General features: G+C 50.6%; 1 long non-coding RNA gene across 1 annotated transcript; it reads left to right on the top strand.

The window, feature by feature from the left end:
* Nucleotides 1-7760: 7760 nt before the first annotated feature.
* LOC149404004 (uncharacterized) lies at nucleotides 7761-9194 on the top strand. The gene is made up of 2 exons (XR_016294730.1): nucleotides 7761-7939; nucleotides 8080-9194. It is a non-coding gene; the product is annotated as an uncharacterized LOC149404004 (long non-coding RNA).
* Nucleotides 9195-23978: the final 14784 nt, after the last annotated feature.

Raw genomic sequence — 23978 nt, 5'->3', positions numbered from 1 at the left:
AAGGGTAAAATGGTAATTTTGTAAATCCCGACTAGTTGATGATATTCATGAAGGGTAAACATAGATAATATTCAGTGGATCCGCTCATTATAATTAGGTTGAATTCTTGAGTAGAAAATAAATTCATTTGGACCGAGAGATTTTCAGTGTCAACTCTTTAGTGGAATCAGTTGACATTAAGCTAAAATTTGAAAAGGTTTGTGAACTTTTGAGTCCAAGTGTTTAGCTCAAACTTTGTTCATTTGGATCCATGAGGTCACTGTCACAAATCATATCGAGTAGGAATAGGTAAACTAGCAGCTAAGTCAAAACAAGAACGAGACAAGTTTTGTGAAAATTGTCTAAAGGGTATTTTTGTCTTTTTAGACATAGGACGAAATGAATGTCAATAAATTTTTTGACATTGTCATATGATGACAAATGAAATTTAAATCACACGGCCAAATTAAAGAATTTGGGCCTTGAGGATTAATTTCATTTCATAGAATTTTACTTGAAAATTCTTAATGGGCTTTTCTTATGTTGTCATGAACAAATGAAGAAACATCTAGAAGCTCCTTCTAGAAGCTCAAATTTCGTCCAACCGAAGGAAAATAAGGCTGAATTTCGTTCATACCATAGTGGGAAAGAGAGTTTATTTTGTTGTCGCAGTTTTTCGGACAACGATTTAGGAGTCGCAGACGGTCAGACCTAAGGCCGGACCAAGTGGTCTCGTCTTGACTCGAGCGTGTCGGGCTTGGTATCCCAAGCCGTCCCTTAGCTGTGGGTGAAGCTCACCTTGTCTCGATACCTGAAAAGGAAGAAAGAGATTGTGAACTACAAAGGGGAAACAGGGGGGTGCCCCTGTTTACCTCTCCGACGCTCAACATTAGTGGGGTTGAGGTGGAGTATAGAGGTTTTAGGGGTGTTTAGAGGCCAAAGCTTGAGAGAAACGAGCGAGGTACGAGTTCGGCAGCGTTTCAGTGCTCAAGAATGGATTACCTGGACCAAGGGGGGTGCCTTGGTATTTATAGGCAGCCAAGGGGTGGTTTGAAGACCCCTAGGCCGAGTGAACAAGTTTGGGTCGGCCAATGGCCGAGGGAAGGCTCTAGAGCCGGCCATTGGCCGAGGCAAGACTCTAGAGCCGGCCATTGGCCGAGGCAAGACTCTAGAGCCGGCCAATGGCCGAGGCAAGGCTCTAGAGCCGGCCATTGGCCGAGGCAATGCTCTAGAGCCGGCCATTGGCCGAGGCAAGACTCTAGAGCCGGCCAATGGCCGAGGGAAGGCTCTAGAGCCGGCCAATGGCCGAGGCAAGGCTCTAGAGCCGGCCATTGGCCGAGGCAATGCTCTAGAGCCGGCCATTGGCCGAGGCAAGCCTTGGGCCGGCCATTGGCCGAGGCAAGCCTTAGGGCCGGCCAATGGCCGAGGCAAGCCTTGAGCCGGCCAATGGCCGAGGCAAGCCTTGGGCCGGCCATTGGCCGAGGCAAGCCTTGGGCTGGCCAATGGCCGAGGCAAACCTTGGGCCGGCTGCATGGGCATTTGACTTGGCTCTTGGTTTGGGCCGGCCCCTGGTTGGGTCAGGGCCTCGCCGTTCAAGACCTCGTACCGGCCACGAGGGTCGAGGAAGTGCCTTTGTCCTTGTCGGCCCTGGACGGGCCGACAACATATTTTGTGCATTAATGTATGAAGATACTTGCCAAAAGAAAAAGAGGAAACAAATTTCCTCTAGAAGGAAAGTTCATTTTCGGCCAACTAAGAGAGAACGAATGAGGAAACAAATCCAAGGACTTGCATGACATGTCATGAACGTCCAACATGGGTAGAAAAGAGGAAATAAGATTTGCTCATGCCTCCCCTATAAATAGAGACCTCATTCCTCTCATTCTAGTCATTCCACATAAGTTAGAGATTGAGAGCTTCTCTCTCTAGACCTTGTGGCCAATCCTCTCTCTCTCTCTTGTTATTTTCGGTTTTTGTTTTAGCACCTAGGTCCACATTTGACCTAGTGTTTTAGCTCTTCGACTCTAAGAGTTGTTCTAGAGTTGTCGTGTTTAAAAGTGCCCACACACTAATTCCTTTCTTTCTCGAGAGATTCTTGTGATAGAAACTTTCGTGGTTGCTCGAGTTAACGAGGAAAGGAAGAGAGACGTGCTGCGAGGGAGACTAACGTTGCAACCTGTTGTCGCACGAAAATGAACAACTATTGAAAACCTCGGGCGGTTCGATCCAAGGCCGGACCATGTGATCGCACCTGGGCCAAGAATGTGAACTCGAAAGTCTCGAGCTAGGTTTTCTCCGATCAACCCGCCTCTCGGGAGACGTAGGGGTGAGGAGGAAGAGTGACCGTGCCTTGGCTGTCGGCTGCCTACGTACCCGTGCGCGGGATCAGGTCATAACGTAGTTCAGGCGTGTAAGACGCAGTATGAGGCGTAGAATCTGGTGGAGAAGCGTACTCGACGAAGGAGACGGGGCACGAGGAGTCCTCGGTGACGTCTCAGAACTTCGGAGATCGCGTGCACGTCTAGCATGTTAGATGCGTAAAGGGACTCTAGTCAAGAACCCTATGGGCGCGCTTGAGCACCGGAGGGCGTTCGGTCAGAGGGAGCGACGTCCGGGAAGTTCCCGTGAGTGCTTCGGAACCTCTGAGAACGAGAGAGACTTGTGAGAATGCTTCAGGCCAAATATGGCATCAAGAGAAGCAGAGGAGAGTGAGAAATCGAGCGTATCGATAGGAGATGAAGGGATGGCTTCCCCCTCAGTGAGAGGGGGTTTATATAGGTGTTTGGGGACCCTAAGGGGGTCCTTTGGCGTCCATGTGGGACTAGGAACGCGCCCCTTTTCAAGAGGAGGCGCACAAAGGAACAGCGGCGCACAACCTGCAGCGCGCGGTCTGCGCCGCTCAGCGCGCGGCGCGGCCTTGTCCGGGCGCGGCGAGCGCTGGGCTTCGTCTTTGCGGGCTTTTCGCGATCGTCTCGCTTACGGGCCCGTTGAGCTATTGTGGGCTTGGTATTTCGGGTTTATGACACAAATGTTTGTCGACGGATAGGGCTCGAGCCGAGGCTCGATTCGAGGAACGAGGCTCGACTCGAGGAGACCGACTCAAGGCTCGACTCGAGGAGCGAAGCTCGACTCGAGGAGACTGATTCAAGGCTCAACTCGAGGAGCGAGGCCCGACTCGAGGAGACTGAACCAAGTCTCAACTCGAGGGGCGAGGCTCGACTCGAGTAGCCGACTCATGTCTCGACTCGAGGGGTTCCGCTCGACTCAAGGAGTCAAGAGTAAAAAAGCAAGTAAAAAAGCAACAAATGAGATATGCATTCAACTTGAAAGCAACAAAAGTGTCTCATAAATAAAAAGAGCCAAGGCTCTGATAAACACGTGCTGAACGAAAAGTGCGTGAAAAATAAATAAAATCCTAGAAATGGGAAGAAAAAGCAAAGCGCTAAACATGCGCGCTGTAAAAAAAAAAAAAAAAAAAAAAAAAAAAGAGCCACTCGGCTCAAGGAGCACCCTCGTCCAACAAAGGGAACAGGGTGTCGAAGAAGTCGAAAGTGACCCCCCAAGCCTCGTTCTCGGCCGCGGTCGCGTCTCGACATTCCACTGCTCTGACATGACGGGCTTCCTCGGTCCCTATGTCGTAGTCATCCTGCAAGTCGGACGCTCTCCACTCCGCTTCAGCAATCCGGGACGAGAGTCGAGCGTTTTCCTCTGCCAGAGAGTCGCGCTCACGCTCCGCCCTAACTCGCGCCGCCTCGCTCGAAGTAAGCTGGCAGTGCGACGTCTCCAAGGCGTCGGACCGAGAGTCCGGCTGCCTCCGAAGGTCGGTAACCTCAGTGCGAAAAATCTCCGCTGATCGGGTCGCCACCTCGCAAGCTCGCCGCTCTTCGGAGAGCTCGCCCACCATCTTGGCCACTGACAGTTGAGCTCCGTCGCGCTGGCCTTGTGCGATCTGGAGTTCCACCCTGGCCTCGCGGAGCTGGTCTCAAAGCGTCTCGGTCTCCGCCCCCGGGTGCGAACCTCGCTCGACCTGAGCCAACCTAGCCTTCGTCCGGGCGAGCTCCTCCTGGGATGCCCCTAAGTGCCGGATGAAGTCATGCAAAATCCTATCGCTCCGCACGGCCCTTGCATACGCCTGCGACGACAAGGAAGCAAAGGTTAAAACTAAAAACCTACGCTTACAATAAAAGCAGAAGTACTGACCCTCTGAGCGTCGGTAACACCCGCCTGGAAGAAGGCGATGTCGCCCTTCGACACCACGCCCTTCCACCAGGATAGTGGGGATCCCTCGAGGTGGCGAAAACAGTCCCCTCGGGCCTCTATCGCCTCCAGCTCCACCGCCGAGTTCACCCTCTTGGGTTCGGAACGCTCATCGGGAGGTGCCGATGTCGAAGCCCTCTTCAAAGAAGCCAGAGACTCCGGGTCGACTAGACCGGCGGTCTCAACGAGCTCGCCCTTTGCCTTGCAGTCAGCGACCCTAGAGCGAATCTCCGCCATTGACTCGGGATCCCGAGAAGCAAGGGCCTGCCTCCTAGCTCGCCTCCTCGCAGCTACACAAAACAAAGCAACAAAGGTCAGGTCCCTGTCAAACAACAAGTTTTATAAAACCATAAAGATACCTCGGGAAGCTGGAGCGACTGATTGAGCCTCGAGACTCGGGGGCCTGCTCGCCCGGAGCGCCTCCTCGGTGCCCAGAGCAAAGGGCGGGAACCACCCGGTGAGCGCCATCAGCTCGGGGGAACGGAACCGCTCGCCAGCCTTGCGGGCCTCCGACATCCCCGATATTTCTCTCACAAAGGGGAGCTCCGCTGCCCCCTCGTCCGCTGGAAAGTCGGCCATGCGACCGAAGTAAAGGGGCGCCTCGCCAAAAGCGTCTGAGGTGACCCATACCCACGCCCGGCGGCTAGGCGGGTCACAATCTTCGACCAGCCTCACGTTGCCCCAGGCACGGGCCATATGGAATCCCGGCTGCCCCGGCGCCGGGAAGACGGCGACCAGGTTACGGAAGTCGTCAACGGTCATGGCACGCTGCGTCTGGCAGTGCCACTCCATGAAACATGTGGCCAACAGGCGATAGAACGCCGGGCTCATCTGACATGCATGGATCCCTAGCCGGATCAGGATTTGCTGGACGATCGCGGGGAACGGGAGACGCAACCCGCAGACAAGACTCCCGATCGTCACGGCCACATACCCGTCCCTAGGGCGGGAGGGCCTGTCCTCGGGAGTAGGTCTAAGCAACCCCACCATGGGAGGGATGTTATACACCTCCCGAAGCTTGCCGAAGACTCGGGAAGTGAGCGTGCTCGCATCATCGACTCCCTTGCAGTCCAAGCCGACTGGGGCAACAGAGTCGCCTACTCCGTACATACGAGTCTTCTCCAGCGATCGGGTGTAAGTATAACCCGAAGCCTCCGCGGACTCGAGGGCCGGCCATACCGTCGCCAACACCTCGCCATCATGTTTCTCCTCCCCCCCTCGCGGGAGGAACCTCCGAGTCCTCCTCAGGAGCCTCCGAGCCCGACCCTTGGGGATCATCGGAATAAATCTCATCCAAGAAAGATTCAGATGGCACAATCGCAAGCTCGACACCTGAGGCGCCCTAGTTAGACGCCCGGGGGAGCTCGGCACTCACCACCGCTTCACCCCGCTGCTTAAGCAGGGGGGCGTCAAAGGACGCCTCGCGGGAGACCAAGTTGATTACCAACCTTGACGAACGCGGGCCCTCGGGCCCCTGGTCCTCCCCTTCGGGGCCGCACCTGGTAGGTGGGCCGCTCCCGGGCCTCGCCAGCTCGGCGATCACCGCGGCATCGGTCTCCAACTCCGCGAGCCATTGGTCGGCCATGCCAGAGTCTTCCTCGATGAAGATGGGAATCCAATCGAGTTCCTCAAAGGGACCCTTGACCGCCCCCCCAAAATTTGGGAGAGGGCAGGTAGGGTCGATCTCGGGATCATCAACGCGGGGAACAAGCTCACTCCCCATCAGAAAAAAAAAGAAGGTCAACGGCCCGGGGGAAATTTCAAAGTCAAAAGAGTTTTTCCGATTACCTGCAGGCCGCCAGTGTAAACAAGAGAGAGCGGGAGCTCTCCTATTTATATAGAGGAAGGAGCAAACCTTGCTCCTTCCCCTGCGCGCGCGCACGCCAGTCCCCCAGCGCCAGGCCGCGCGGGGGTCTTGCGGCCCGACCAGCCCGGTCTGGCCACAAGAGATATGCGTGCGGACGATCACATGTGATCGAAGGTGAAAAATACCTCAACGCCCTTCTCTTTTCTAAATTTCACGACTTACGTCCCGTAAGCCGTAAACTTGGGGGGCTAATGTTACCGGTCGTTTACGGAACACCGGAAATTCAAAAACAATTCAAGGCCGGCCGGGCTTTGCCGGCCGGAAGCCTAACGGGCCCCGGCCCACCAAGCCCGAGGGCCCCGATGCGCCCACGGCCCGGCGCAGCCGGTGTGCGCGCACCTGCGCTCCCGGCCCTGAGGCCCCCGGCCCAATGGGCCTCAGGGCGCCCTATCGCGCCTGGCTCGCGCGCACTCTGCGCCCCGGCCTCCAGGCCCGCGCGCGCGCTCCCGCGCACCCTGACCTCCCGGCCTGCGCGCGCCTTGGCACCCCGGCCGAGCGCCCCTACCGCCTCAGCCGGGTGTCCCCACCACCTTGGCCACCTCGGTTGAGCGCCTTCGCCACCTCGGCCGAGCGTTCTTGCTACCTCGGCCGGGCACGCCGCGCCCGGCCGAGTCCCGCGCCTGGCACGCCCCGCGCCCGTCATGACGACATGTCCCACGCGCCCTGCGCCCTCTTAGGTGTGAGGCCTCGCGCGCCTCGCTCCCATCCACCCGGTGGGCCTCAAGGGGCCGGCCCAAGGCCTCCCCTCAAACACTATAAATACCCCCTCCCCCCCTAGAGGACAGCAACACACAGCAACACGCTGATTCAGCCTAGGGAAATCGATACATTTCGAGAATAATACTTCCCTTCTCTAAAGAATCCTCTCGTGCTCTTGTGACATTCCAAGAGCGCGCACTCCTCCTCCCTCGGTTCAGAAAGTCATGGACCCCCCTCCACGAGAGGGAGCGCGCTCCTCTTCTGCGACCCGAGCCTCTACAGTACATACTGCCCTCCTGCTTCGTGGCACTTGAGCTAGAACTCCGAGCTACGAGCACGCGACCCCTCTAAAGCCTTCACTAGAAGCTACGAGCCGGGTCCTACTCTAAAGCCTCGGATTCACAAAGCCTCCGAGCCCAAGATAGCCTCCCCACACAAATTGAACTACGTTCTGACCTGATCCCTACTAAAGGGTATGTAGGCAGCCAACCTTTGGCACAGTCACACCCCCCAAGACACACCTCAGGGTTTGGAGGGTGCAGCTCGGTCTACGAGCTCCCGTTTTTGGCCCGGGCGCGATCACTTGGTCCGGCCTTGGATCGAACCGCCCGAGCTATTTAATCGTTGTTCATTTTCGTGCGACAACATCGAGTACTAAGAAGAGTCTCGAGATTGAAAATAATTTCCGAAACGCCTTAAATATATTCAAAATAAATTAGAATTAACGAGAAATTATCTCAGTTTATTTTCTAAATCGTTTCCATTTAATTATGGACGAAGTGGTGAGCATTGAGGAAAAATGGACCAAATTGCAACAAAGAAAAGTTGTTGTGGTGGAATATTAGAAAAGCAAAGTAAAGTAAGGATTTAATAGGAATTAGTCATATTCTAAGCTTTCTAGAGTGTTCTTTTGACTTGTCAAGCAAATGAGATAAGCTCATTTAACCTTATCAACGTGGGAAACGAATAACACCTCATTTAGTCTTATCATTTCATTGTGGGAACAAACCAAATACGCAGGACGAAAAAAAAAGAACCAGAGCTCATCTTGAGCGATTTCACGAGGGAGAGAAAGAGCGAGAGAGTCCGAGAGAGTGAGTGAGAGACCGATGACTGTGGGAGACGCCGGAGTTGTGGGTGAGTTCCTTTTCTTCTTCTCCTTCCCGTCGTTCATCTTCTTCCTCTCCGTTCATTTTTCTTTTTCTTCGTTCTTCCATGTTCTTCATCTGTGAGTTTGGGTCTGAGCTCGTGGAGTGGGTTTTCGTCATCTTTGCTAGGTTCCACCATGAAATTGTGGGTAAGGGACGCTGAGATTTCATCTCCTTCAATAAGGTAAGGATTTGGAAATTTCTTCTATTTCAACTCTGATTTCTAGGTTTCAAATTAGGGGTTTTGAGTTCCTTTTGTTGATTTCGTGGTTTGCTTATGTTTGGGCTCGGTTTGTGCTTGTTATTGATTTGAAATTATTAAAGTTAGGGTTTTCAGATTTTCATGAGTATTTTTGCCGAAAATTGGAAGAGGAAAACTGGGGGTTTTCATGTTGTGATGCTTGAATAAGTTAATTGATTATTGGGTCTCAGTAATTCAGTGATTCATTGGATGGTTGCTTAATTTCAAGATTCCTTGCTTGATTGGGATTATGGACGAATTTGGTCTTGATTTTGGGGGTTTCGAATTGTGGAGATTTGCTTGGTTTTGAAGTGGGCTGAATGGATTTGTTATGTGACTTTGTTTAGGTAAAGAACCTGGTTGAGATTGCTTTGTTGTTAGACGAGTCGGAGACTCGCTAGGATTTGAATAACATAGGTTTTTTTTTAGAAGGTTTACTTGTTGCTTGTCTCTAGTTGTTGTTTGTTGTTGTTGCTGAGTGTGGGACGGGTTAGGATCGGGTAGTGCTCGATTTCCGAATGCGTTGTTCGGGAATTTATTTCTAATCGAGAAATTTGGGTATTCTCGGTTCAGTTTCTAGTCTAACCATGCTCTCTTGTTGGTGCTGCGTGTCTGTCTGAGCTCGTACCGCAACTACGAGGATGCAGCGAGGACGGTTCCGGTAAGTCGCGGACGAGCAGCGAGGGTTGTTCGGGTTTGGCGACGAGGCAAAGAGGGGCTGTTTAGTTCCAGCGACAAGTCAACGGCTCGGCGAGTTGTTTTGAGGCTGCGAGAGTGCTCATCGATGGCACAAATGCGAGCTGTGAAGCCTCGGCGAGTCGAGGCGGAGTTATGCAGCGATGGCGGCGACGACGAGTCAAAAACGCACCGACTCTCGACTTTAATTATTAATTGAACCGTTTCACTTTTTAAATCCTAACTATATGTGCAATATTATTTGTAAAATAATTATGTAAGTTGTGATACTAATCACGTGAGTTAGTGAGTTGTTTCGGGATTCAAATCAAGTGCTTCGGGTGAGCTTTGGTTCGTGGATTCGAGATAAATCGAGAGTGTCGGTTTCCGTGAGTTACGAGTACCGAACGTGTGTGATTGAATCCGAAACATTTCCGTATCGTAATGCTTTTCAAAAATAATTTTATAACCTATAAGCTTATGATCAAGCTTAAATTATTTTTGTTATAGCTTATAATTAAGGCAACTCACATCTTATATATATATTCTCATTATAAGTATTAAGTTTTGAAAAAATAGTCAAGGAAGTGGTTTTAAAATAAAGGTTTGTATAACCTTACTAATTATTATTATTTCTTCATTATTATTTAAACTAAGTATTTTAATTATTTGAATTAATTATTTTACTTAATTATAATGCACTTCCTTAATTAAGATTAGTATTATTTTCAAAACCTATATCTATAGTTTTTAAACGGGCTGCTTTTACTAACTACGCTTATAGTCTAACCGACGAGTTATTCTAATTTCTACGATCTTAGAGGTAAGACTTTCTTCACAGTTTAAGAGTAGTGATCCTAATTTCTTGTGGATCGTAGTGGAAAGAAACGAGTTTTTCTCCCACTCGGGTTCTTAACGTTGAGCTTTGGTTCTAGTTTTGGGCTCGGCCTAAGGGATTTGGGTTAGTAAATGCTTTCTTGGCATATCTAATCTTGAGTTCATGTTTAGTCGCTACTTATAGGACTTGCTCTCTCTCTTGATTACTGTTTCATGTGGGAATCGTGTTCTTGTTTTCTCTGATTCTCTTAAGTGAGAACGTATGATTTGCGTGTGACGGATATGAGTTCCATGCGCCTTGTTCAGTTTCTCTGGGATGAGAATTTGTAGATTAGTATTTCTGCGAGTGCAGAACTAATGGTGTTCAACGCTCCATTTTATTCCTCAGATATTTTCAGCTATCGCCGTAACGATTAGGCGTTATAGAGGGAAGTAGCTAGCGAATCAGGAGTCCAAGTAAGTGGGAATTAAGTCAACTACTTACCAAGGGAATCACATGATTATGTGCATTTTATTGTGTTAGTAAGCAAGAGTAGTTGAAAGCCCATCAATTTGACAAACTAATCAAGATTAAAGCTTCGGCTACTATTATTAAAAATGTAGTTTCGGGTTTGTCCCGTTAAGTTCAAGCGTAACCCGTGTTGTCGGCCCGTCTAGGGCCGACGAGGACAAAGGCATTTCCTCGACCCTCGTGTCCGGTACGAGGTCTTGAACGGCGAGGCCCTGACCCAACCAGGGGCCGGCCCAAACCAAGGGCCAAGTCAAATGCCCATGCAGCCGGCCCAAGGTTTTCCTCGGCCAATGGCCGGCCCAAGGTTTGCCTCGGCCATTGGCCGGGCCAAGGCTTGCCTCGGCCATTGGCCGGCTCAAGGCTTGCCTCGGCCATTGGCCGGCCCAAGGCTTGCCTCGGCCATTGGCCGGCCCAAGGCTTGCCTCGGCCAATGGCCGGCTCTAGAGCATTGCCTCGGCCAATGGCCGGCTCTAGAGCCTTGCCTCGGCCATTGGCCGGCTCTAGAGCCTTGCCTCGGCCAATGGCCGGCTCTAGAGCCTTGCCTCGGCCAATGGCCGGCTCTAGAGCATTGCCTCGGCCAATGGCCGACTCTAGAGCCTTGCCTCGGCCATTGGCCGGCTCTAGAGCCTTGCCTCGGCCATTGGCCGGCTCTAGAGCCTTGCCTCGGCCAATGGCCGGCTCTAGAGCATTGCCTCGACCAATGATCGGCTCTAGAGCATTGCCTCGGCCAATGGCCGGCTCTAGAGCCTTGCCTCGGCCATTGGCCGGCTCTAGAACTTTGCCTCGGCCATTGGCCGGCTCTAGAGCCGTGCCTCGGCCAATGGTCGGCTCTAGAGCATTGCCTCGGCCAATGGCCGGCTCTAGAGCATTGCCTCGGCCATTGGCCGGCTCTAGAGCCTTGCCTCGGCCATTGGCCGGCTCTAGAGCCTTGCCTCGGCCAATGGCCGGCTCTAGAGCCTTCCCTCGGCCATTGGCCGGCTCTAGAGTCTTGCCTCGGCCAATGGCCGGCTCTAGAGCCTTCCCTCGGCCATTGGCCGACCCAAACTTGTTCACTCGGCCAAGGGGTCTTCAAACCACCCCTTGGCTGCCTATAAATATAGGGGCCGCTCCCCTAGTCCAGGCAATCCAATTTTGAGTCCCGAAACGCTGCCGGACTCGTACTTCGCTCATTTCGCTCATCTTTGGCCTCTCATCACCCCTAAAACCTCTATACCCCACCTCAATCCCGCTAATGTTGAGCGTCGGAGAGGTAAACAGGGGCACCCCCCCTGTTTCGCCTTTGTAGTTCACAATCCCTTTCTTGCTTTTCAGGTATCGAGACAAGGTGAGCTTCACCCACAGCTAAGGGACGACTTGGGATACCAAGTCCGACACGCTCGAGCCAAAGTGAGACCACTTGGTCCGGCCTTGGGTCTAACCACTCTGGGCTCCTAAATAGTTGTCCGAAAAACAGCGACAACATTTTGGCGCTAGAAGGAGGGGACCTCGACGCTCTCCCTTCCATTCCTCTATCACTACACCTACGACTCTCGAGAGATGAGTCATGTGCCTGCCACCTCCGTGGGCGCCCGAGTGACTAGCTCGGGGCACGCCCTCCAAAGCTCTGCGCACGGCCTCGAAGGGCAACCTCATGATAATGAGAGCCAGCCCCGAGACCCGACGAATGACCCTGAGGCCGCAGTCCGAGAGGACACGGCTCGAAGGCTCGCCGAGCTCCTAGACCGCCCCGGCGTCACCGGCGCGGTCATCGCCGACCTCCTCGACTCCAACAACGTCGACGACATCAACCACGAGACCAACCTCGACCACGCTATTCACGAAAGGGGACGCACGCGCACGCTTCCAAGGGAACACCCTCGGGCGACCGCGCCGAGACGTCAACTTTCTGATGAGCACGCGCACACGCCCTCGAGGGGACACCCTCGGGCGACCACGTCAAGGCGTCAAAGCTCGCACAATACCCGAGGACGCTCAGTCTCGAGGTCCCGAAAGGGACGCTCCAAGCTCACCATCCGCGTCCAAAACCCTTGTGAAGGTGACAACGTCGATGGTCGCGACCTCCGCCAAAGGCGTTGCCTGAATGGCACGCCCCTAACAAGGGTGATAGGGACGGCCTCCGGAGACTTGAGAGACCGCCTCAGTTCTCAAAGAGAGAATCACGGGTTCGACTTGAGGGGAAAACTCAACGCCCGACACGAGACCGCGATCGTCTTGGGGCAGCAACCACCCAACATTGATCGAGCACCCAACCAGAAGCGCGCAGCCGCGCTTGAGATACCGGCCGTTGGTCCCGAGTCACGAAAGAAAAGGCGCCGGAAGGGTCAAGTCCCTAACGACCACCCTTCCCCAGCCCTAAAGCGATCCTTCGTCCCGCTCAACACGACGCCCGACCGGATCCTGAGCTTGCGCCGCGATGAGCTGGGAAGCCCCGCTCCACTCACAAAGGACCCCGCGAAGCGAGATCGAAGTAGGTTCTGCGAATACCACAAAGATCACGGGCACGTGACGATCGAATGCAACCAGCTTAAGAAGCGAATTGATTCCCTAATTCGAGGTGGGGACTTCAAGGAATTCTTCGCATCTGCTAGCAAGCCGTGATTGTCGCGACTTCGACCTTTAAATTCACGCCCGAACCCGATCGGCTTCGTGATCACTTTTATTTTGAAATTGTAATTTTCTTCTTTCTCAAAAGAAGGCCAAGTGCCATTACCACCTGTAACGACCCCCTTATTGCAATAAAGAGTTATTTCACACATGAAAAAATGTAACGCACACTATTGTATACCTCTAGCACGAGAGTTTCTTGGCCTTTGTCTCACAAACGCAAGAAGGCTAACAAGGATCAATGCTCAATCAAAAACAACTCAACAACAACTCAAAAACAAAAACAAAAATATAACAAAGTCTCGAGGGGCCGATGGTTAGGCCGGAGGTCCCAAAGAAAGACCCTTCACATATCTCCTCGAGATGAATTCACTCCTCGAGTCGAGCTACGAGTCCGCGAGTCGACCGTTGCTCCTCGCGCCGACTCTTCATGAAACTCCTCGTGCAGGCTCTACGTGAGTCCTCGAGTCGAGTTCGAGTCCACGAGTCGACTGATACTCCTCGTGCCGACTCTTCACATGTCTCCTCGAGATGAATTCATTCCTCGAGTCGAGCTACGAGTCCGCGAGTCGACCGATGCTCCTCGCGCCGACTCTTCACGAAACTCCTCGTGTAGGCTCTACGTGAGTCCTCGAGTCGAGTTCGAGTCCACGAGTCGACTAATACTCCTCGTGCCGACTCTTCACATGTCTCCTCGAGATGAATTCATTCCTCGAGTCGAGCTACTAGTCCGCGAGTCGACCGATGCTCCTCGCGCTGACTCTCCACGAAACTCCTCGTATAGGCTCTACGTGAGTCCTCGAGTCGAGTTCGAGTCCACGAGTCGACTGATACTCCTCGTGCCGACTCTTCACATGTCTCCTCGAGATGAATTCATTCCTCGAGTCGAGCTACGAGTTCGAGTCCACGAGTCGACTGATACTCCTCGTGCCGACTCTTCACACGTCTCCTCGAGATGAATTCATCCCTCGAGTCGAGCTACGAGTCCGCGAGTCGACCGATACTCCTCGCGCCGACTCTTCACGAAACTCCTCGTGCAGGCTCTATGTGAGTCCTCGAGTCGAGCTCGAGTCCGCGAGTCGACTGATACTCCTCGTGCCGGCTCTTCACACGTCTCCTCGAGATGAATTCATCCCTCGAGTCGAGCTACGAGTCCGCGAGTCGACCGATACTCCTCGCGCCGACTCTTCACGAAACTCCTCCTGCAGGCTCTACATGAGTCCTCGAGTCGAGCTCGAGTCCTCGAGTCGATTGATACTCCTCGTGCCAACTCTTCACACGTCTCCTCGAGATGAATTCATTCCTCGAGTCGAGCTACGAGTCCGCGAGTCGACCGATACTCCTCGCGCCGACTCTTCACAAATTTCCTCGTGCAGGCTCTACGTGAGTCCTCGAGTCGAGTTCGAGTCCACGAGTCGACTGATACTCCTCGTGCCGACTCTTCACATGTCTCCTCGAGATGAATTCATTCCTCGAGTCGAGCTACGAGTCCGCGAGTCGACCGATACTCCTCGCGCCGACTCTTCACAAAACTCCTCGTGCAGGCTCTACGTGAGTCCTCGAGTCGAGTTTGAGTCCACGAGTCGACTGATACTCCTCGTGCCAACTCTTCACATGTCTCCTCGAGATGAATTCGTTCCTCGAGTCGAGCTCCGAGTCCGCGAGTCGACCGACACTCCTCGCGACGACTCTTGATGAAGTTCCTCGTGCAGGTTCTACACGAGCCCTCGAGTTGAGTATTGAGCCCACAAGCCAACTAACTACTCCTCGTGCAAGCTCTACGTGAGTCCTCGAGTTGAGTCCCGAGTCCGCGCTCGCCGCCCAGCTCGTGTGCCGACAGGCAACGAGTTACAAATGGGTTCAAGGTCTGCGTCCGCTGGGCGTATCTGGTCTAGCCAGCGTCCACGGGAAACCTCGCCACACAAATGTGGCATCGCGCTCGCCGCCCAGCTCGTGGGCCGAAAGGCATTGAGTTACAAATGGGTTCAAGGTCTGCGTCCGCTGGGCGTATCTGGTCTAGCCAGCGTCCACGGGAAACCTCGCCACACAAATGTGGCATCGCGCTCGCCGCCCAGCTCGTGGGCCGAAAGGCAACGAGTTACAAATGGGTTCAAGGTCCGCGTCCGCTGGGCGTATCTGGCCTAGCCAGCGTCCATGGGAAACCTCGCCACACAAATGCGGCATCGCGCTCGCCGCCCAGCTCGTGGGCCGATAGGCAACGCGTTACAAATGGGTTCAAGGTCTGCGTCCGCTGGGCGTATCTGGTCTACCAGCGTCCACGGGAAACCTCGCCACACAAATGTGGCATCGCGCTCGCCGCCCAGCTCATGGGCCAAAAGGCAACGAGTTACAAATGGGTTCAAGGTGTGCGTCCGCATGGCGTATCTGGTCTAGCCAGCGTCCACGGGAAACCTCGCACACAAATGTGGCATCGCGCTCGCCGCCCAGCTCGTGGGCCAAAAGGCAACGAGTTACAAATGGGTTCAAGGTCTGCGTCCGCAGGGCGTATCTTGTCTAGCCAGCGTCCACGGGAAACCTCGCACACAAATGTGGCATCGCGCTCGCCGCCCAGCTCGTGGGCGGATAGGCAACGAGTTACAAATGGGTTCAAGGTCTGCGTCCGCAGGGCGTATCTGGTCTAGCCAGCGTCCACGGGAAACCTCGCCACACAAATGTGGCATCGCGCTCGCCGCCCAGCTCGTGGGCCGATAGGCAACGAGTTACAAATGGGTTCAAGGTCTGCGTCAACACAACAAAGACGTGCAAATCGATTATGCCTTCGTTGGCAAATCGAGAAAATAAGACGCGCACAATACAACAAAGACGTGCAAATCGATTATGCCTTCATTGGCAAATCGAGAAAATAAGACGCGCACAAGACAAAAAAGACGTGCAAATCGGTTATGCCTTCGTTGGCAAGTCGAGAAAATAAGACGCGCACAACACAATAAAGCCGTGCTAATCGATCACGCCCTCATTGGCAGATCGAGAAAATAAGCCACGCACGATCAACCCGAAACAAAAAGTCGTCCCTCGCGACGCCCAAAGGCCGTCCCTCGCGACGCGCGAAGGCCAATCCTCATGACGCAAACCCGAGAGCGTTTATCCCGCATCCGTATAAAGGCGTAGATTTTGAGTTTCCACTCGATCTACGCTCGACCGGAAACTCGGGGGGCTAATGTTGTCGGCCCGTCTAGGGCCGACGAGGACAAAGGCATTTCCTCGACCCTCGTGGCCGGTACGAGGTCTTGAACGGCGAGGCCCTGACCCAACCAGGGGCTGGCCCAAACCAAGGGCCAAGTCAAATGCCCATGCAGCCGGCCCAAGGTTTTCCTCGGCCAATGGCCGGCCCAAGGTTTGCCTCGGCCATTGGCCGGCCCAAGGCTTGCCTCGGCCATTGGCCGGCTCAAGGCTTGCCTCGGCCATTGGCCGGCCCAAGGCTTGCCTCGGCCATTGGCCGGACCAAGGCTTGCCTCGGCCAATGGCCGGCTCTAGAGCATTGCCTCGGCCAATGGCCGGCTCTAGAGCCTTGCCTCGGCCATTGGCCGGCTCTAGAGCCTTGCCTCGGCCATTGGCCGGCTCTAGAGCCTTGCCTCGGCCAATGGCCGGCTCTAGAGCATTGCCTCGGCCAATGGTCGGCTCTAGAGCATTGCCTCGGCCAATGGCCGGCTCTAGAGCCTTGCCTCGGCCATTGGCCGGCTCTAGAACTTTGCCTCGGCCATTGGCCGGCTCTAGAGCCGTGCCTCGGCCAATGGCCGGCTCTAGAGCATTGCCTCGGCCAATGGCCGGCTCTAGAGCATTGCCTCGGCCATTGGCCAGCTCTAGAGCCTTGCCTCGGCCATTGGCCGGCTCTAGAGCCTTGCCTCGGCCAATGGCCGGCTCTAGAGCCTTCCCTCGGCCATTGGCCGGCTCTAGAGTCTTGCCTCGGCCAATGGCCGGCTCTAGAGCCTTCCCTCGGCCATTGGCCGACCCAAACTTGTTCACTCGGCCAAGGGGTCTTCAAACCACCCCTTGGCTGCCTATAAATATAGGGGCCGCTCCCCTAGTCCAGGTAATCCAATTTTGAGTCTCGAAACGCTGCCGGACTCGTACTTCGCTCATTTCGCTCATCTTTGGCCTCTCATCACCCCTAAAACCTCTATACTCCACCTCAATCCCGCTAATGTTGAGCGTCGGAGAGGTAAACAGGGGCACCCCCCCTGTTTCCCCTTTGTAGTTCACAATCCCTTTCTTGCTTTTCAGGTATCGAGACAAGGTGAGCTTCACCCACTGCTAAGGGACGACTTGGGATACCAAGTCCGACACGCTCGAGCCAAAGTGAGACCACTTGGTCCGGCCTTGGGTCTAACCACTCTGGGCTCCTAAATAGTTGTCCGAAAAACAGCGACAACAACCCGCTAACAACCCAAGACGTTTCTTATTTGATCAGTTAATCTTCCCTTAACTTATTAATTTTAGATTCACCCGATAGACGGGTTTACGGGAAAAGCAGGGACAGACGTTTCTCAGATTCCAGCTGAGATATCTGGTCTAGGGACTACAAGGGTCACACCTTGATTTCTCTTTCAAAATATTATGACGAGCATATTAAACAATATTTAATCGAGTTCTACTCGAAACGATGCTCTTCCCGTTATAGTTTAGGGTTGTACTCTGATTCCATCGAGTACCAAATATTTGAAAAGAACACATGTCGGTGGTTACCAGCAAGTCTGAAGACTTGTTTTTTTGTTAGGGAAACCTGACGGGCGCAATGTTGTAATTGGTAACTAGCCGGCGTGCCGGGCACGTCTAAGCTTTCAGGGAGCTCCTGAGCGCCCCTATGATTGGAGATGGTACCATTAGAGGATCCTAGACAAAGTGTAAATCTTGGAGTCACCCTCATGATTAAATTGCTCGGGTATGAGGGTTGGCTACTTGTCATTCTGAGGGTTGTTGCAGTGAGTGGTTGGATGACCTGAAGATCCGGATGGCAAGTTCACGTGTAGTAAGTGTGCACACGTTTGCATATCATATGATAGAAATCATATATCTTTCATGCATATTTTATGTGTTATGTGCACGTCACATGTCATCTAGTCGCTTTTATTACTAGATAGACTCCCACTTGCTGAGTTTTTCGACTCATAGTTTATGACCCTTGGTAATGTAGGCAAAGGAAAGGCTTTACTCGGGTAGAAGGAGGAGATCTAGTCCAGGCTTGCGTCGCTCGACCTGTGGCAATGAGAGTTTTTGTTTAAACGGGGAAAAAGAGAGTTTTGTTATGTAACTAGTAAACTTGTATTCTAGTTACTTGTTTTGTGTCCGTGTTTGTATATACGTTATATGTAAGATATGTTATAAACAAACAAGTGTGTTTTGTTCTGTATATAGTCACTATAAGACTTGTGTGTGAATGGTAACGAAAAAAAAAATTCCCCAAAAATTCTGTTACTTATTATATATGTCTTATAGCTATTTAATTTATTTCCGTTTACTACATACAAATGCTATGTTTATTTAAGTATTGTGGAGGAAAGAGATGTGAGCACGTCACGGCTCGCGTGCGAGCTAGAGCTCGCGGGTCGTGACACTCGGCCATCGGACGGCCTAATGCTAGCCTCGGCCAATGGCCTGCCTCGACCATTGGCCGGCCCTGTGCTAGACTCGGCCAATGGCCGGCCAAAGGGCCAGCCTCGGCCATAGGCCGCCCCAGGTGTCCTCCTCGGCCATTGGCCGACCCAAAGTCGCCATCGGCTAGTGGCCGGCCTGGGTAATCCTTGGCCAATGGCTGAGCCAAACCAACACCCGGCCATCGGCCGGCCCAAGCCATACCCGGCCGATGGCCGGCTCTAGCTTCACTCATCCAAGGGGTCCTCAAACCACCGCTTGGTCGTCTATAAATACAGAGGTCCATCCTCTCCCAAAGGTAATCTGAATTTGAGCACCGAAACGCTATAGAACTCGTACGTCACTCGTTTCACTCATCTTTGGCCTCTAAACACTCAAACCCTCTTATCCACCTCAATTCCACTAATGTTGAGTGTCGGAGAGGTAAACAGAGACAACCCCTCTGTTTCCCTTTGATAGCCTCTTGTTTACCCCCTTTTCAGGTACAACGACGGAAGACATCACTGCCACAGCTGCTAAAGTAGACTTGGGATACCAAGTCTAAGATGCTTGAAGCCCGAACGCGACCACTTAGTCCGGCCTTGGTTCGAACCGTTGCGGGTAATAAATGGTTGTCCGAAAACGAGTGACAACATTTTTGCGTTAGAAGGAGGGGATCTCCCAACCTTGGCAACACATCCTCTCTACCACTCCATCTTTTCTCTACAACAAACAAAGACTCGAGAGAGATGATTCATGTATCAGCTGTTGGAATCGATCTAGGGTTTAAGAAAATAATTAACGCTTCGGTAAGCGGCGAAATTTTAAAAATTTTCTTTTACAAGTAAAACCATTTTTACTAACCTAGACAAAGAGCAAGTACATGTAATTAAAAACTATTATGAGTATAGAAGTTTACTAACCTTTCTTGAAGCTTGAACTTTGAGAAGCTTTTGGAAAGTTTGCAACGCTCGTCTCCCCTCGTAGCACGTCTCTCTTTCTTTCCTATGCACCTCGAGCAACCACGAAAGTTTCTATCACTAAATCACTCGAAATAAAGGAATTAGTGAGTGGGCACTTTTAAACACTACGACTTAAGAACGAGTCTTGAAGTCGCAGAGCTAAACACTAGGTCAAATGAGGACCTAGGTGCCAAAACAAAAAATCGAAAATAAACTAGAGAGAGAGAGAGGAAGGGGCGGCAACCACAAGTTCTAGAGAGAGAGGCTCTCAATCTCTAACTTATGTGGAATGAGTGAAATGAGAGGAATGAGGTGCCTATTTATAGGAGAAGGGTTGACCTTGGAAAAAAGTAGTTTCCTCTTATTTTCCAAGCCTTTATGAGCAATTCCTTATTGCCCAAATCTCCAACATGGGCGCCTACATCAAGTCAATCCCCAAGGGATTAGTTTCCTCTTTTGTTTCCCTCTTGGTTGCCTTGGCCGATTCTCTTTGTTTCCTCATAGAGGAAATTTTTTTCCTCTTTTTCTTTTGGCAAATATCTTGATACATTTATGCACAAAATATTCTCTCTTGGTTGGGTATGTTGGGCGCCTATGTCCTTCTAGAATGGGCTTCTAGAAGCTTTTCCATTTGTTCATGACAACATGAAAAAAGTCCATTAAGAATTTTCAATAAAATTCTTATGAAATGAAATTAATCCACAAGGCCCAATTAATCATATTATGGCCGAGTGTTACTTGTCATCAAATGACCATGTCAAAAAATTTATTGACATTCATTTCATCCTATGTCTCAAAAGACAAAAATACCCCTTTGACAATTTTCGTTCTTGTTTTGACTTAGCTTCCAGTTTAACTATTCCTAATCGATGTGATTCGTGACAGTGACCTCATGGACCCAAATGAACAAAGCTTGAGCTAAACACTTGGACTCAAAAGTTCACAAACCTTTTCCAAGTTTAGCTTAATGCCAACTGACTCCACTAAAGAGTTGACACTGAAAATCTCTCGGTTCAAATGAATTTATTTTCTTCTAAAGAATTCAACCTAATTATGATGAGCGGATCCACTGAATATTATCTATGTTTACCCTTCATGAATGTCATCAGCTAGTCGGGATTTATTAAATTACCATTTTACCCTTCTAGCTGTTATTTCCTCAACTCCTTTGTCGCTTGTGAATAAGTTAGAAACAATGTATTGACGAGGAGCTAACAAGTCACATTGTCGCTTGTGAGTCCGAACTCTGACTTTCTCAAATGAGAATACGTAAGCTGTGAAATGGCATGTCTCATTTCAGGATTAAGGTAAGCGTGATGCAATTCATACATAGTGACTTCAAGACATAAGAGGTTAAATGGTTTGTTCTTATCTTGTCTCTAGAAGTGCACTGGTCAATTCAGTACCTTCGGAAGATACCTAGAAGAACTATAGAGTCTCCAACTCTCAATGCCTCATAACCAGACATCATAGATTCTTCTAACAATCATACTGAGGTCAATAGTCCTTTGACCCTTAGATTGCAAATATATCGTTTTAAGCAAACTACGAAGAGTTTGTTCATGCAAATCTAAATTTGTCTCTTCGTAAGTTGTTTAGTTTGTTTATGGACTAAAGACTAAGGTTTTATCATAAAGCTTCAAACAAGGAAGATTGAATGAACGTTTCAACTTTTTATTAATGAATTAGCAATTACAAGCAAGAGTCTTCATGAGACTTTATTACATCAAACGCATAATATAAAGATTACAACTCTTCTTGTGGGCACCATTGACAACAAACTCCCACTTGACTGAAAGAAGATGTGTGTAGTCTTTCATGCCTAATCCCTCTCGATGTTGGTCGAAGACCTTGTTCGCTAGGGCCTTTGTGAATGGATCTGCTAGTTTGTCCACCGTTGAGATCTTCTTCACTTCCACGTCTCCGCGCTGCACGATCTCTCGAATCAAATGGAATTTCCTCTCAATATGCTTAGAGCGCTTATGGCTTCGAGGTTCCTTTGTGTTAGCGACAGCCCCACTATTATCACAATAAAGGGTCATGGGCTCGTCGACGTTTGGAACAACTTCCAAGTACTTAAGGAATTTTCTAAGCCATACAGCCTCTTTGGATGCTTCACAAGCAGCCACATATTCTGCTTCCATTGTGGAGTCAGCAATGCAAGATTGCTTAATACTCCTCCACACAACAGCTCCACCATTAAGGATGAACACAGATCCTGAAGTGGATTTCCTGGAATCCTTATCCGCTTGAAAATCGGAGTCGGTATATCCCGTCATAGTCAGGTCAGTACCTGAGTATGTAAGCATGAAGTTCCTAGTTCTTCGAAGATACTTAAGAACATGCTTAACAACAATCCAGTGCTCGGGTCCAGGGTTGGATTGGAAACGGCTAACTACGCCAACGGTGAAACAGATGTCAGGTCTAGTGCAAAGCATAGCATACATAAGGCTTCCTACGGCAGAGGCGTAAGGAATTTTCCTCATGTCTTCAATCTCTTGTGCAGTCTTGGGAGACTGGTCCTTAGAGAGTGAAACTCCATGCCTAAAGGGTGTTTGACCCTTCTTGGAGTCTTGCATCGAGAAGCGATCCATCACCTTATCAATATAAGATGCTTGAGAGAGCGACAGGGTCCGGTTTTTCCTATCTCCAAAGATTTGGATCCCTAGAATGTACGCGGCTTCTCCTAGATCCTTCATATCGAATTGCTTTGCTAGCCAGACCTTAACCTCAGATAACTTACCCACGTCATTACCAATGAGTAGTATATCATCGATATATAGTACCAGAAACACAACTTTGCCTTCGTGTATTAACTTGTAAACACATGGCTCATCTATTGACTGTTCAAAGCCAAAGCTCTTTACAGTTTCATCGAATCTAATATTCCATGACCTAGATGGTTGCTTTAATCCATAAATGGACTTAAGCAACTCACAAACCTTGGTCTCTTGACTTTCTTCCACGAAACCGTCTGGTTGAGCCATGTAAATGCGCGTCAAGATTGCCATTCAGAAAGGTTGTCTTGACATCCATTTGCCAGATCTCATAGTCGAGAGCTGCAGCTATGGATAGGAGTATGCGGATGGATTTAAGCATCGCGACTGGCGAGAAGGTTCCTTCATAGTCAATCCCTTCTTGTTGGGTATAACCCTTTGCCACAAGTCGTGCTTTGAATGTCTCGACATTCCCATCAGGACCCCTTTTCTTCTTGTATATCCACTTACACCCTACGGGTTAATCCCTTCAGGAAGGTCTACAAGTTTCCAAACTTTGTTGACATACATCGAGTGCATTTCAACTTTCATGGCGTCAAGCCAAAGGTTTGATTCAGAACAAGCCATCGCTTGGCTATAGGAAACAGGATCATCCATGTCAGAGACGGCTACAAGAGAGTCTCCATAAGACATGTACCTGTCAGGCTTTTGAGTAGCCCTCCCACTACGTCGAAGTACTACTTGACGAGATTCTGATGAGTTAGGTTGTGTTTCAGTTGGGGTAAGAACATTTCTTCAGATGAGGTAGAAGCTTCCTCACCCAACTTTTCTTCAAGCACAATTTTGCTTCTAGGTTTTGCATCCTTCATAAAGTCCTCCTCAAGGAAACGAGCATTCGTGCTAACGAAAGTCTTATCGTCCTCGGGACTATAGAAAATGAAACCTTTGGTTTCCTTTGGATATCCCACAAACAGGCACAATTCTGACCTACTAGCCAACTTGCTAGTCTTTTGCCTTAGCACATGTGCAGGGCAACTCCAAATTCGGATGTGGCCCAAACTTACTTTACGGCCAGTCCATCTTTCATAAGGAGTACCAGGAACCATTTTAGACGGAACTTGGTTTAGAATATAAGCGGCTGTTTCGAGGGCATATCCCCAAAAGGAAAGAGGGAGTGATGAGTAACTCATCATTGATCTAACCATCTCCATAAGAGTTCGGTTTCTTCTCTCTGACACTCCGTTTTGTTGAGGTGTGCACGGTGCGGTAAGCTGAGAAGCGATACCTTCTTCTTTAAGAAAGTCATCGAACTCTCCAGACATATACTCACCACCTCGATCAGATCGAAGGGTTTTGATCACTTTGCCAGTTTGCTTTTCCACTAAAGCCCTAAAGACCTTAAATACGTTAAAGGTCTCGGATTTGTGTTTGAGCAAATAGACAAAACCATATCGCGAGTAATCATCGGTGAAGGTAACGAAGTATTCGTATCCTCCACGTGCTTGTTGGCTGAGCGGACCACATACATCAGAATGTATTAGTTCCAGCAACTCAGTGGCTCTTCGACCCTTATCGGAGAAAGGTCGCTTAGTCATATTTCCTTCTATGTAGGATTCACAAGTAGGCAGTGAACCTATTGCAGAGGCTTGGAGTGGACCGTCCCTCACAAGTCTCTTAATCCTATCTAGACTGATATGACCAAGTCTCAAGTGCCAGAGGTATGTTGATTTTTTTAGATCGGAGGATTCAGAAAGTTTGATCCTCTTTGGCTCCCTAATTAGATCGTTATCTATTTTGGTGTTTAAAAGAGAAGGTTGAGTGGGATAGATGTAAAAAAGACAATTCTTCATACATGCATCGGTGACAAAAGAATTAGAGAAAGAAATACGAAT

The sequence above is a fragment of the Urtica dioica genome, chromosome 2 (genome assembly GCF_054948205.1).
Source record: "Urtica dioica subsp. dioica isolate 48M chromosome 2, U.dioica_male_clone48M_v1_H2, whole genome shotgun sequence".
Lineage (NCBI taxonomy): Eukaryota > Viridiplantae > Streptophyta > Magnoliopsida > Rosales > Urticaceae > Urtica > Urtica dioica.
The sequence above is the reverse complement of the archived record's forward strand: the minus strand, read 5'-3'. Positions and strand labels throughout refer to the sequence as shown.